General features: G+C 41.2%; 1 protein-coding gene across 3 annotated transcripts in view; it reads left to right on the forward strand.

Moving 5' to 3' along the window:
* The first annotated feature begins 1,621 nt into the window (after window positions 1-1,621).
* The window catches only part of LOC124025340 (spidroin-2-like), a 69,586-nt gene continuing 59,176 nt past the window's right edge, over window positions 1,622-12,031 (forward strand). For 2 of the 3 annotated variants that reach the window (XM_046338865.1, XM_046338867.1), the window contains exon 1: window positions 1,622-2,345. The gene's annotated coding sequence lies outside the window, so the exon portion shown is untranslated. Of the gene's footprint in view, window positions 2,346-9,939; window positions 10,322-12,031 lie in introns of those variants that run through there. The other variant, XM_046338866.1, reaches the window with a different exon arrangement.

Below are 12,031 nucleotides of genomic sequence, written 5' to 3' on the forward strand. Positions count from 1 at the left end.
TACTTAAATAAAGGTTCAATTTAAATAAAACATCTGCACACACTTGAAACATGGCCCAATCTTTACACAAACAGTGGTTTGGGAACAAAGATTTTATGGCATATCCAAGACCAACGGACTTTCTTAATTTCCTCCATTCACCCAGCGGGTCAGAGGCCGGGCACCAACCACAGGAGGAATTCTCATCAGGGATTCAACCTGAACATCCCTGAGATGACTCCTTTGACGGGCGTTCTACTCCGAAGTTCAAAACACAAAACCTTTGTTGTCCGGATTCTTTTGAAACCGACTGCAATATTCCTCTGTTCTTCAGAAATACAACGAATCAAAATAAGACCACTCCTGGTCGCTCTGATCACTCTGACAGACATTTCCAAGCCCAGACATCACCATTTTCGACACCTCAAACGGGTTTCCCACATATGTATCTTTACTCAACAAACGCATCCCAACAAGAAACGATTCATTGTCATTTACACACGTGTCCTCCACTCCAATTTTAGACAATTTAGTTTTTGTTCCAGTTTTCGATATTACTGTTGTCCATTCAGAACATTCGTCTTCACCAAATTTACTCGACGCGCTACTTAATTCGAACTCCGCATCCACTTCCGCCAAACACTGAGTTTAGGGCTGAATGGAGTCCAGTCACGGGTTAGTGGGAGAGGATGGAACTAGGTGAAACTGGGCCGACATTCTGCAAATTTTCTCATCGATTTAAACATCTGGGCCCAGATTCACACAAAAACATAAGAAGCTTTTAAAGAAAGAAAGAAAAAAGAGGTTCGTAAGATAGTAAGTGCAATTCCTCAACAATATCTTTTTTAAGATTTTATGATTTTCTTGGAAACTTCACAAATATCTTCTTATGAATCTTCTTAAGATGTTTGTTGCTAGACAACCAATTTAGCCAGCTATCTAGCTAGCATTGACAATCATGTTAGATTATTTCCTTCTGAGATTATTGGTCTAAAACGTGTTCTTGGGTTTAAAGTCATCAATACCGAAACTTTCAGATTAAGTTTGTGAGTGAATTAAACATGTACTGTTGCTTTCATGGTCTTATTCTCTCACTGCCCAGAGTTTAGGACAAGGGGTTGGTTATCTATCTTGGATTTAAGAACATTTCCATTAACTTTATTTTCAATAATTATTTTTTTTCTTAACTTTTTGCTTAAGGAGAAACATGAGAAATAGCTCAATACATTCCTTTTTGAGGAATAGCAATTTTGCTTAATTTCATTCTTAAGTCTATAGTTAAAAAAAAAAGCCAGTTATTTCTTCTTAAAAAGGTTTTGTGAATCTGGGCCCAGATCTCCTTATATTTTTCTGTTCCCAAAACATTTTTCTGTTCCCAAAACTACAAACACAATCCATTAAGTTTTATAGAATTAACGTTTTCCCAAAGTAAAAAAAAAATGCAATGTTTAGGAGTGCAAGGTCAAATAGAGTTTGTGCACACGCTTACTATACAGAGGAGGCGTTCCCTAACGAAATATGCAAATAGATGATACAACGCGCCAATAGGATCTCGTGCTTGGCTTTGCCCCACCTCCTTACTTGTTCCGCCCACTATTATGCTTCATTCGCTACCGCTCTAAACGACACATATGAACAAGCTTGGATTAGTTCAAATGTCTTTGCCAGCGTCAGCCTTTACAATTGAACCAATCACCGACGAAGGGGCGTTGACTAAAGGCTATCGAACTTCGGCTTGACTACAGAAGAAGAAGAAGAAGAAGAAAAATAAGAAAATAAGAAAATAAGAAAATAATGTCGTGTGCACGAACATCCGACAAAAACCGTTACCGAAAACCGTTACCGAGGACCAAAACCGTTACCGAAGACCAAAACCGTCACAAAATGTCGTCATAATATATGCCGTACTGAACTGTTTTGGATGCGAAGCATGCCGTTATTAGACGGGAGAGTGACACACATATATATATATATATATATATTGTTGCCTTAACTGAGGGACCCGAATTAGCTATTGTGCTAAACCGAGTCGCTGCTAGCTAGCTAGCTTGTTATCGTGTGTTTTAGTCAGACATTTAGCTAGCGTTAGCTAAGGTTTACAGAGTACCTACCACCTGAATACCCTTTCTCAGGTTGCAAGCACGTCCTAGCTAGTTAGCCATGTTGACTTGTAGCGAACATTAACTACATTGATTTAAGTCAACAGTAACCAGCTAAAATGCAGTCACACAGGCTACAAGTTATCTGCTAACGCGTTAGCTTGCTAAGGTTTATTTCGGTTCGGGCACAGTAGACCGGGGTCTGTCCTGCTTGCCCTCCGATTTGGGGTTTTCTTTCATCTGTCAAACTGAGGATTCACAAACCCGGTAAGTAAACAACGTTAGCTAACCTTGGTATAATGTGTAATGTTAGCGTAGTTGTAAAACTAGTTGGCGAGCATTGCAAAAAAAACAAAACGTTTTTTTAGCTACCTAATATAGCCAGATATGTTTATCTAGCTGAGCTAAAGTCTTCATTGGATTAAGCATACCTAACGTACATGTTTTGGTGGGCTAACTGGCAAGCTAACGTCATACTCCTCGCACAATGTAATCAGTTAACAATCTGGATCTTTGCCAGGGTTGGTTGTTGATACTGCAATGACTGATATAAACGTGAATGTTAAATAATGTTTGCTGTAGCTATCCATACCGCTTTTAGTGTTAGGGCAGTAAACAACTGCTCACACTCAAAGCCTCCATCGTGCAATGAAAACATGTTACGTCGGTATTCAGCTGTGACAACCTATATAACCTCATATGTAACACTGGAGGAGCAAGTGTGACTCGTATATTTAAATATGAAGGATTGTATTGTCAAAATAAAGCTCAGCCTGTACATACTCACAGATATTTGTCTACATATAGGCCTATCATATATTCATTCATGTGCTTATCCTTCCCATTTTCTACCCATGTATTTAGTGCCTCTGAGGATGTGGTAAAGGGATATTAGTTATCGAAAACCCTACTCCATATGTGTAGTATTTACAGCTGTTACGTTCACCCACATTTGGCTCCATGTCAACTACAATTCCGACGTGGTGTTTTTAACGTTTTAGAGCAGTTTTGCACATTTCCACAAGCAGTATGTGCCTCCAGTTGACAAACTACACTAACTCCCGAGTTGCGTTTACTCAGGTGTTCAGAGCACGCGAGATCACTATGAAAAGCCAACTGACATTTACTCCTGAGGTGCTGACCTGCTGCACCCTAGACAACCACTGTGATTATTATTATTTGACCCTGCTGGTCATCTATGAACATTTGAACATCTTGACCATGTTCTGTTTATCTCCATCTGGCACAGCCAGAAGAGGACTGGCCACCCCTCATAGGCTGGTTCCTCTCTAGGTTTCTTCCTAGGTTCCTGCCTTTCTAGGGAGGTTTTCTTAGCCAACGTGCTTCTACATCTGCATTGCTTGCTGTTTGTGGTTTTAGGCTGGGTTTTGACATCGGCTGATGTAAAAAGGGCTTTATAAATACATTTGATAGTTTGATAATTAGCACAGGTGGCTGCATATGTCTTCTGTCTGTCTTCCATAGTAACATGGAGATATGGCTTTGTGGGAACACAATAAAGGTGTGTAGTAATTTAACCTTTTCGTTTTTTTAAAGATACATTCCTTATGTTTCCAAAAACGTGTACAACAAGCGATTGCATGTTAATGTTTAGAGTAAGTGCCCGGTCAGAAGACGCCATCATCAGTAGGCGCTAAAGCAGTTAGCATCTATGAATGTGGTAGGGGGATATCAGTTGAATGATTTATGTGATCTCATATTAGGAGCCAATCCAGCGGTGGCTTTTGAAAAGCCAGTTGGTCCCGTGTCATTCTGTGGCCTGTCCTACCGGGACATCCTAGTGTTGCTGCCTGCCCCACTGACGGGCTGTGTCCCATCAATTAGCATGGGTCACCTGTTGAATGTGTCTCTGTGACAAATGTTATTCTTTCCACATGCAGCGCCCCTATACGTTCCCCTCTAGAGGTCACCCACCTAGCCAGTTTCTCTGGCTCCTGTGTACTGGCTGACCTCCCTGGAGTTGACTGTGGTGTTGAGATGGGGGGGGGTTTGAGTGGCATTGCGTAGCCATGTTATTAGACATAGCGGTTGTTGAAGGATATCGCTGACCCATTATGGTTGGTGTCTTGGGGAGGGACATTGTTGTTTTAACAGTATTGGTGTCTGTCACTCTGCACAGCTCTCTTTCTTCAAAAGCATAATCCCATGTAGAGAAATCACACGCCACTGACGAAACGACATTTTATGCTGGTAGAAAGACAACAACAACCGCATAGTAAACATTCGGTCAGCAAAAGCAATATACATTTGCAGACTTGCATGTTGTAAGTCATGACATGTCTGTGAGTGTGAGAAGATGTTGATTAAGCATTTTTTATTTTTTTAAATATATTTTTTTATAAAGCTATTCTATCAAGCTTCCCCAGCAGTTAAACTACATGCCCATTCAATAGGCCTACCTCCACCTAGCTACTACACATGTTCATTCAAATCCTCCACCTCTAGTCTAAATAAATTCTGTTTTTATTTGGGGGAGGGGGGCAAAAATAAGATTCAGACACAAGTTACATTTCATTGAGACTTCTCTCACACCAAGCCATAGTTCAGTTGTCCATGAGAAAGTCCACTCATGCAACACAGCCCCTCAGGGCCACTCCACATCACCGAGTCCAAATATAGAATGTACATATAGTTGCCTCCATTTTTAAGTGTGAATATGCAAGATGTCTACAACGAAAAGCATCAAGACAAAGAGAGCACAAAAATGAAAAATCATAAAAACAAAAACATTAAGACATTCAGTGAGTCTCAGGAATGCAGTGTCATAGATCAAAGGTCTTTGTTCTCAATTTTCCAATATTTTTCTCTCCAGTTTAAAAAAAATACAGTAACTATTAACAGGTGAACAGATGGATTGTATTACAGAGACAGATTTTTCCACTTTGACCATTAAACAAAATCAGACCTTAACGATGCTATATTACTCAATCCAGTTTGACAGTCACTATGAATCCATTTGTTCCCCTGTAGTCTCAGAGAAAAGGTCAGCCTCTCCATCACATAGATCACATGTTATCCACTCATCTACCACGGACGCCTTTGATTCTAACCGTTATAAGGGCTTTCTTACTTGTGATTGGGAGTATTACCAATCAAGCTTGTTCCCTGAATAAGAAAATAAAAAATGTAACCTTCTTTTATTTAACTAGACAAGTCGGTTAAAGAACAAATTATTATTTACAATGACCGCCTACAGGGAAACAGTGGGTTTAACTGCTTTGTTCAGGGGCAGAACGACATATTTTTTTACCTTGTCAGCTCGGGGATTTGAACCAGCAACCTTTCAGTTAGTGGCCCAAGTCTCTAACCAGTAGGCCCCTGAATACAGAACCTCACCTCGGCATGAGACATCAACCCTAAATATGCCTTCCATGCATCTTTGCACTTCCTGCCAGTATGAAACAAGCATTCACAAAATATGTGGTAATGGTTTGCCTCGTGGTTAGCTACTCATTATCTGAGCAGCTAACCGATCGCTGCAGCTGTACATAGTCTATCGGTAAATAGCCCACCCAATTTTACCTACGTCATCCCCATACTGTTTATATTGATTTACTTTTCTGCTCTTTTGCACACCAGTATCTCTACCTGTACATGACCATCTGATCATTTATCACTCCAGTGTTAATCTGCAAAATTGTAATTATTCGCCTACCTCCTCATGCCTTTTGCACACAATGTGTATATAGACTTTTCTTTCCTACTGTGTTATTGACTTGTTAATTGTTTACTCAATGTGTAACTCTGTGTTGTCTGTTCACACTGCTACACTTTATCTTGGCCAGGTCGCAGTTGTAAATGAGAATTTGTTCTCAACTAGCCTACTTGGTTAAATAAAGGTACAAAATAAAATAAATTGTACCCACATGATGTCCAACACCCCATTCCACTATTCTTGTCTTTTTTGCAGATGAGTAATAAAGAAGCGCATCATATTTTTCTACCTAAATTCCCTCCAAGTCAATGATCTTCTTAATTTCCATAGTGATTGGAATAAGGTCTCCCGAGTGGCACAGCGGTCTAAGACACTGCATCTCAGTGCAAGAGATGTCACTACAGTCCCTGGTTTGGAATCCGGGCTGTATCACATCCGGGCCGTGATGTGGAGTCCCATAGGGTGGCGCGCAATTGCCCCAGCGTCGTTCAGGTTTGGCCGGGGTAGGCCGTCATTCTAAATAAGAATTTGTTCTTAGTTGACTTGCCTACTTAAATAAAAACCGGTTTCCCACTCCAACACAGACCATGTTCTCCTCCCTTTCCCATTTCTCTTTTACATACAGTACCTTCACATCTCTTGACTTTTTCCACATTTTGTTACTTGAATTTCAAATTGATTAAAAAATAAATGTTTTGGTCAATGGCCTACTGCACACAAAAGCCCATAATGTTGAAGTGGAATGATGTATTTTTATATTTTTACCGATTAATACAGAATGAAAAGCTGAAATGTCTTTAGTCAATCAGTATTCAACCCTCTTTGTTATGGTAAGCCTGAATATGTTCAGGAGTAGACATTTGCTTAACAAGTCACATAACAAGTTGTATGGACTCACTCTGTGTGCAATAATAGTGTTTAACATGATTTTTGAATGACTACCTTATCTCCGTACCCCACACAAACAATTGACCTTTAAGGTCCCTAAGTTGAGCAGTGAATTTCAAACACCGATTCAACCACAAAGACCAGGAAGCTTTTCCAATGTCTCGCAAAGAAAGGCACCTATTGGCAGATGTGTAAAAAAACAACAGCCATTGAATATCCCTTTTGAGCATGGTGAAGATATTAATTACACTTTGCAAGATGTGTCAATCCACCCAGTCACTACAAAGATACAGGCGTCCTTCCTAACTCAGTTGCCAGAGAGGAAGGAAACCGCTCAGGAATTTCACCATGAGGCCACTGGTGACTTTAAAACAGAGTTTAATAGCTGTGATAGGAGAGAACTGAGGATGGATCAACAACATAAAAGCCTATTAGTCACATGCGCCGAATACAACAGGCCTTACAGTGAAATGCTTGCTTTCAAGCCCTTATTCAACAATGCTTGAAGAAAAGTGTTAAGTAAATAAAAGTAACAAATAGTTTTACAGCAGCTGTATAATAACAATAGCGAGGCTATATACAGGGGGTACCGGTACAGAGTCAATGTGGAGGCTATATACAGAGGGGGTACCAGTACAGAGTCAATGTGGAGGCTATATACAGGGGGTACCAGTACAGTCTATGTGCGGAGGTCTCTGAGTTCTCTGACCTCCGCACGTAGCTCAGTTGGTAGAGCATGGCGCTTGTAACGCCAGGGTAGTGGGTTCGATCCCTGGGACCACCCATACGTAGAATGTATGCACACATGACTGTAAGTCGCTTTGGATAAAAGCGTCTGCTAAATGGCATATATTATTATTATATTACTATAGGCTGTCTCATCGTTGTCGGTGATTAGGCTTACCACTGTTGTCATCTGCAAACCTTGATGATGGTGTTGAGTCGTGCCGGCCGAGCAGTCATGAGTGAATAGGGAGTACAGGGGGGGGGGGGGACTGAGCACGCCCCCCTAAGGGTAGGGCTGGGCGGTATACCGTATTTTACGATATACCGGTATTAATGCATGGACCAGTTTGGGTTTTTACTTACCTTCTATAATGGTATTCGAATGTGATTTAAAAAAAAATGTAATACGTTGTGTGTAACATCCGTTTTTATAGTTTACTTCGCTACATGAGTCATCTCTCGCTCTCTCTCCATGCTGCTTTCATTCTGCATGGTCAATGTTGATGGCAACATTGCTGTTTTCACTTTGTTTCTTCATATAAATCCAATAGTGTTCTATAATTACACCATTAGTTTGTGTTTCTTACATCAGCACAGAGCTAGTTTGTCTTTTTCTTTGCAAGTTGGGGCCTAAATTTTGTTAGCTGCTAATGCTAATCGCTAGGTAGCTAGCTAATGTATGGAGTCAGAGCAAACATAATTAGTTATACAGCCTGATACTACCAGTGATGGTATAGACCAAAATCAGCATGTTGTTTGTGCAACAGTATCTTCTAAATCAAAGAGGAATATCAGAAGCATTAATACGTTAGCTACATGAGGTAGCTAAGAGAACATACAATGTAGCCAAAGATTATAGGGTCCCCCAGGAAACAATTATCAACACTTTGGTTCCTACCCTAAGTGTTTGGTTCCTAAAAAAATCACTAACTCCTCCCTGGCATTTTCATTCATTTTCATGTCAAACAACACTATTCAATGTGCCCACTATCATATTCTAACTATAGAATTAGAATAATCATTCTATTTCCCTGATTCCAACATTTCACCCAAGTGTTTTGCTCAAAATCATAAGTCAAAGCGCTATTGCAACGTTTGGTTCAAAATAAGGTTTATTCATGCAGCCCTACATGGCAGTGTGACAATTATCTCAAATGAGTGCAACAAATGCAGAAAATGTATGAAAATACCCCAAAAATATTTTGGGTTGAAGTTGTATTGAACAGTATAAAACAATCAGAATGGAGAAAGACCCATTTTGAAATTACTTAATGTATGTGTTGTCACCCTAAGGTCATGCACTACTTATAAAGCACATTTAGAAATGTTCTAATTTAAAAACATAAAATACCGTCATACTGTGATTTAAAAAACTATATATATATATTTTTATTTTATTTTTAAATTCAATACCGTGATATGATGTTTTGGCCATATCGCCCAGCCCAACCTGAAGGGCCCTTGTGTTGAGGATCAGCGTGGCGGGTGTGTTACCTACTCTTACCACCTGGGGGCGGCCCATCAGGAAGTCCAGGATCCAGTTGCAGAGGGAGGTGTTTTAGTCCCAGGGTTCTCAGCTGAGTGATGAGCTTTGAGAGCGTTATGGTGTTGAACGCTGAGCTGTAGTCAATGAACAGCATTCTCACATACGTGTTCCTTTTGTTCAGGTGGGAAAGGGCAGTGTGGAGTGCAATAGAGATTGCATCATCTGGATCTGTTTGGGGCTTTATGCAAATCGGTGTGGGTCTAAGGTTAGTGGGATTATGGTGTTGATGTGAGCCATAACCAGCCTTTAAAAGCCCTTCATGGCTACAGACGTGAGTACTACGGGTCAGTAGTCATTTAGGCAGGTTGCCTTAGTGTTCTTGGGCACAGGGACTATGGTGGTCTGCTTGAAACATGTCCCTGTCTGAGTCTGTAACACCAACATGTTGAGATGCCAGTGAAGACACTTGCCAGTTGGTTAGGTCCAGGTCCAACATTGTCGTTACTCCACAATATGAACCTAATTGACAGAGTGAAAAGAAGGAATCCTGTCCTGGACCTGTTCTGTCACCACACTAAAGAGGCTTATTAGGGTCACCTCTTTCTCTCTCTCTCTCTCTCTCTCTCTCTCTCTCTCTCTCTCGCTCTCTCGCTCTCTCGCTCTCTCGCTCTCTCGCTCTCTCGCTCTCTCGCTCTCTCGCTCTCTCGCTCTCTCGCTCTCTCGCTCTCTCGCTCTCTCGCTCTCTCGCTCTTTCTCTCTCTCGCTCTCTCGCTTTCTCGCTCTCTCGCTCTTTCTCTCGCTCTTTCTCTCTCTCTCGCTCTTTCTCTCGCTCTTTCTCTCGCTCCTTTTCTTTCTCTCGCTCTCTCTCTCGCTCCTTTTCTTTCTCTCGCTCTCTCTCTCGCTCCTTTTCTTTCTCTCTCTCTCTCTCTCGCTCCTTTTCTTTCTCTCTCTCTCTCTCTCTCGCTCCTTTTCTTTCTCTCTCTCTCTCTCTCTCGCTCCTTTTCTTTCTCTCTCTCTCTCTCTCTCGCTCCTTTTCTTTCTCTCTCCCGCTCATTCTCTCTCTCAGCTGTCGCCTTTCTGTTCTGTTGGGTCCTGAAGCATGCCCTCAATTTTAGAGGGGACTGTCGCTACAAAGCAGTGTTTTGAGTTTTGAACTGATTTGGAGTGGGGATTGAACCAGAGGGTGAAGTATGACTGTACTTCTATGATTCCCTGGAAAATAGTGGCAAAAAAAAACAAACTGAACAGGAAGGAAGTTTATGCCAAACACTTAAAGGCTTTAATCCCTCCCTCTTTGAGCCCTAGGTATCTTTGAGCTGAGTGCCAGCCAGTCAGTCTCTCGTATAGGACTAGCACAGCACAACATGGCTAGCAAGCTCTGACTGGGACAACAGGAAGAGAAGGAAAACACTAAGGCTGGATACTACTGTACTTCTCTCATCACAAGGAAGATGTCAGAATGAGCAGGTAAAGAGTAGACTGTTATGTACCTACTGTTCTTCAGCCTTGTCTTTTCAAGTTGATAGTAGTTGATAGTTTCTTCATCCCTAGTTTGAGCCACAGTGGTGTGAATCTTCTCTTAAACATTATTTTTTTTATTTTTTGAAGCTCCGTTATAATTCCGTGGTGTTTGGGATAGACTGAGGTCGTAGCTTGGAATCCTATTCATTGTAGGCTAGGGTTGGAATCCTATTCAATGTAGGCTAGGGTTGGAATCCTATTCATTGTAGGCTAGGGTTGGAATCCTATTCATTGTAGGCTAGGGTTGGAATCCTATTCATTGTAGGCTAGGGTTGGAATCCTATTCATTGTAGGCTAGGGTTGGAATCCTATTCATTGTAGGCTAGGGTTGGAATCCTATTCATTGTAGGCTAGGGTTGGAATCCTATTCATTGTAGGGTATGTTTCATATCCGTTACACTGACACCAGCCGTCGGAGCATGCTTTTTATTGTTATGGTAATGTGGTCAAGCAAAAACAGTGTCAGATTATCGTGGTTGTCATGGGGAAATAATGTGACGTAGTAAAGATACATCTATATATGAAGAAAGTGTGTTGTTGTTGTGTGAATGATTGGCTGATGTTCTTGCAGTAGCCTAGTTTATTGCGACTAGAGACGAAGTGCTGTCTCCTTTAACAGGGATTCTTCTGCCATTGTAATCCTTGGGTTGGCCGCCTAAGCATTTTCTCGGATCGTCCAAGTGTAAAAATACCAACCAAAAAAAACCCCAACTAAACCAGATATAAATTATGTAGAAAAGATAATGGATCTAATATATATTTTTAAATTATAGTATCTTTGAGAACTAACAGTCATCAAAATAAATAAATTTCCCAAAATAATTTATTATAATTTATTTAGCAGTACTAATTTTGTTATTGTTTGAGCAAAATAAAACAGAATTAGCCTTGGCAAAATGCATAGAATCGCAGGAAACAAACTGCCACATTTTCTCTCAGCTGCATGGTAAAATGTGTGTAATTGCAGGAAATATGCTTGCTTTTTATTTGTATTTTTTTATGGAGGCCTCAAACCCATCACATTTGATTTATTAAGCCCTTTTTACATCAGCAGATGTCACAAAGTACTTATACAGAAACCCAGCCTAAAACACCAGAGAGCAAGCAATGCAGATGTCGAAGCACAGTGGCTAGGAAAAAAAAAACTTCCTTGAATGCCTGGAACCTAGAAAGAAACCTAGAGGAACCAGGTTCTGTGTGCCAGGTGGAGATCATAAGAGTACGTGGCCACTAAGGCCAGATCGTTTTTCAAGATGTTCAAAGAAGACCAGCAGGGTGAAGTAATAATCACAGTGGTTGTAGAGGGTGCAAGAGGGCAGAGTTAATGTCAGATGGCTTTTCATAGCCGAGCATTCAGAGGTCGAGACAGCAGGTGCCGGGGGGGGGGTGTCGTAAAAGCAGGTCTGGGACAAGGTGGTTAGGATTCCATAGCTGCAGCCTAACAACAGAAACTGGATCAGCAGCACGACCAGGTGGACTGGGGATGGGGACAGCCAAGTCAGTGGACAGGAATGAAGATCACGCCAGTGACTCAATTCACTTAGGCTGAGAAAGCCTGGTACGACGTGATTAACCCCTCCCAGGGGACGGGCATTGGAGAGCGTGAGCATTCTAGTGACTCGGCCCCCGTAATATGGTCAGAGATAAAGAATCCCA

Source organism: Oncorhynchus gorbuscha, linkage group LG03 (assembly GCF_021184085.1).
Source record: "Oncorhynchus gorbuscha isolate QuinsamMale2020 ecotype Even-year linkage group LG03, OgorEven_v1.0, whole genome shotgun sequence".
Taxonomy (NCBI): Eukaryota; Metazoa; Chordata; class Actinopteri; order Salmoniformes; family Salmonidae; genus Oncorhynchus; species Oncorhynchus gorbuscha.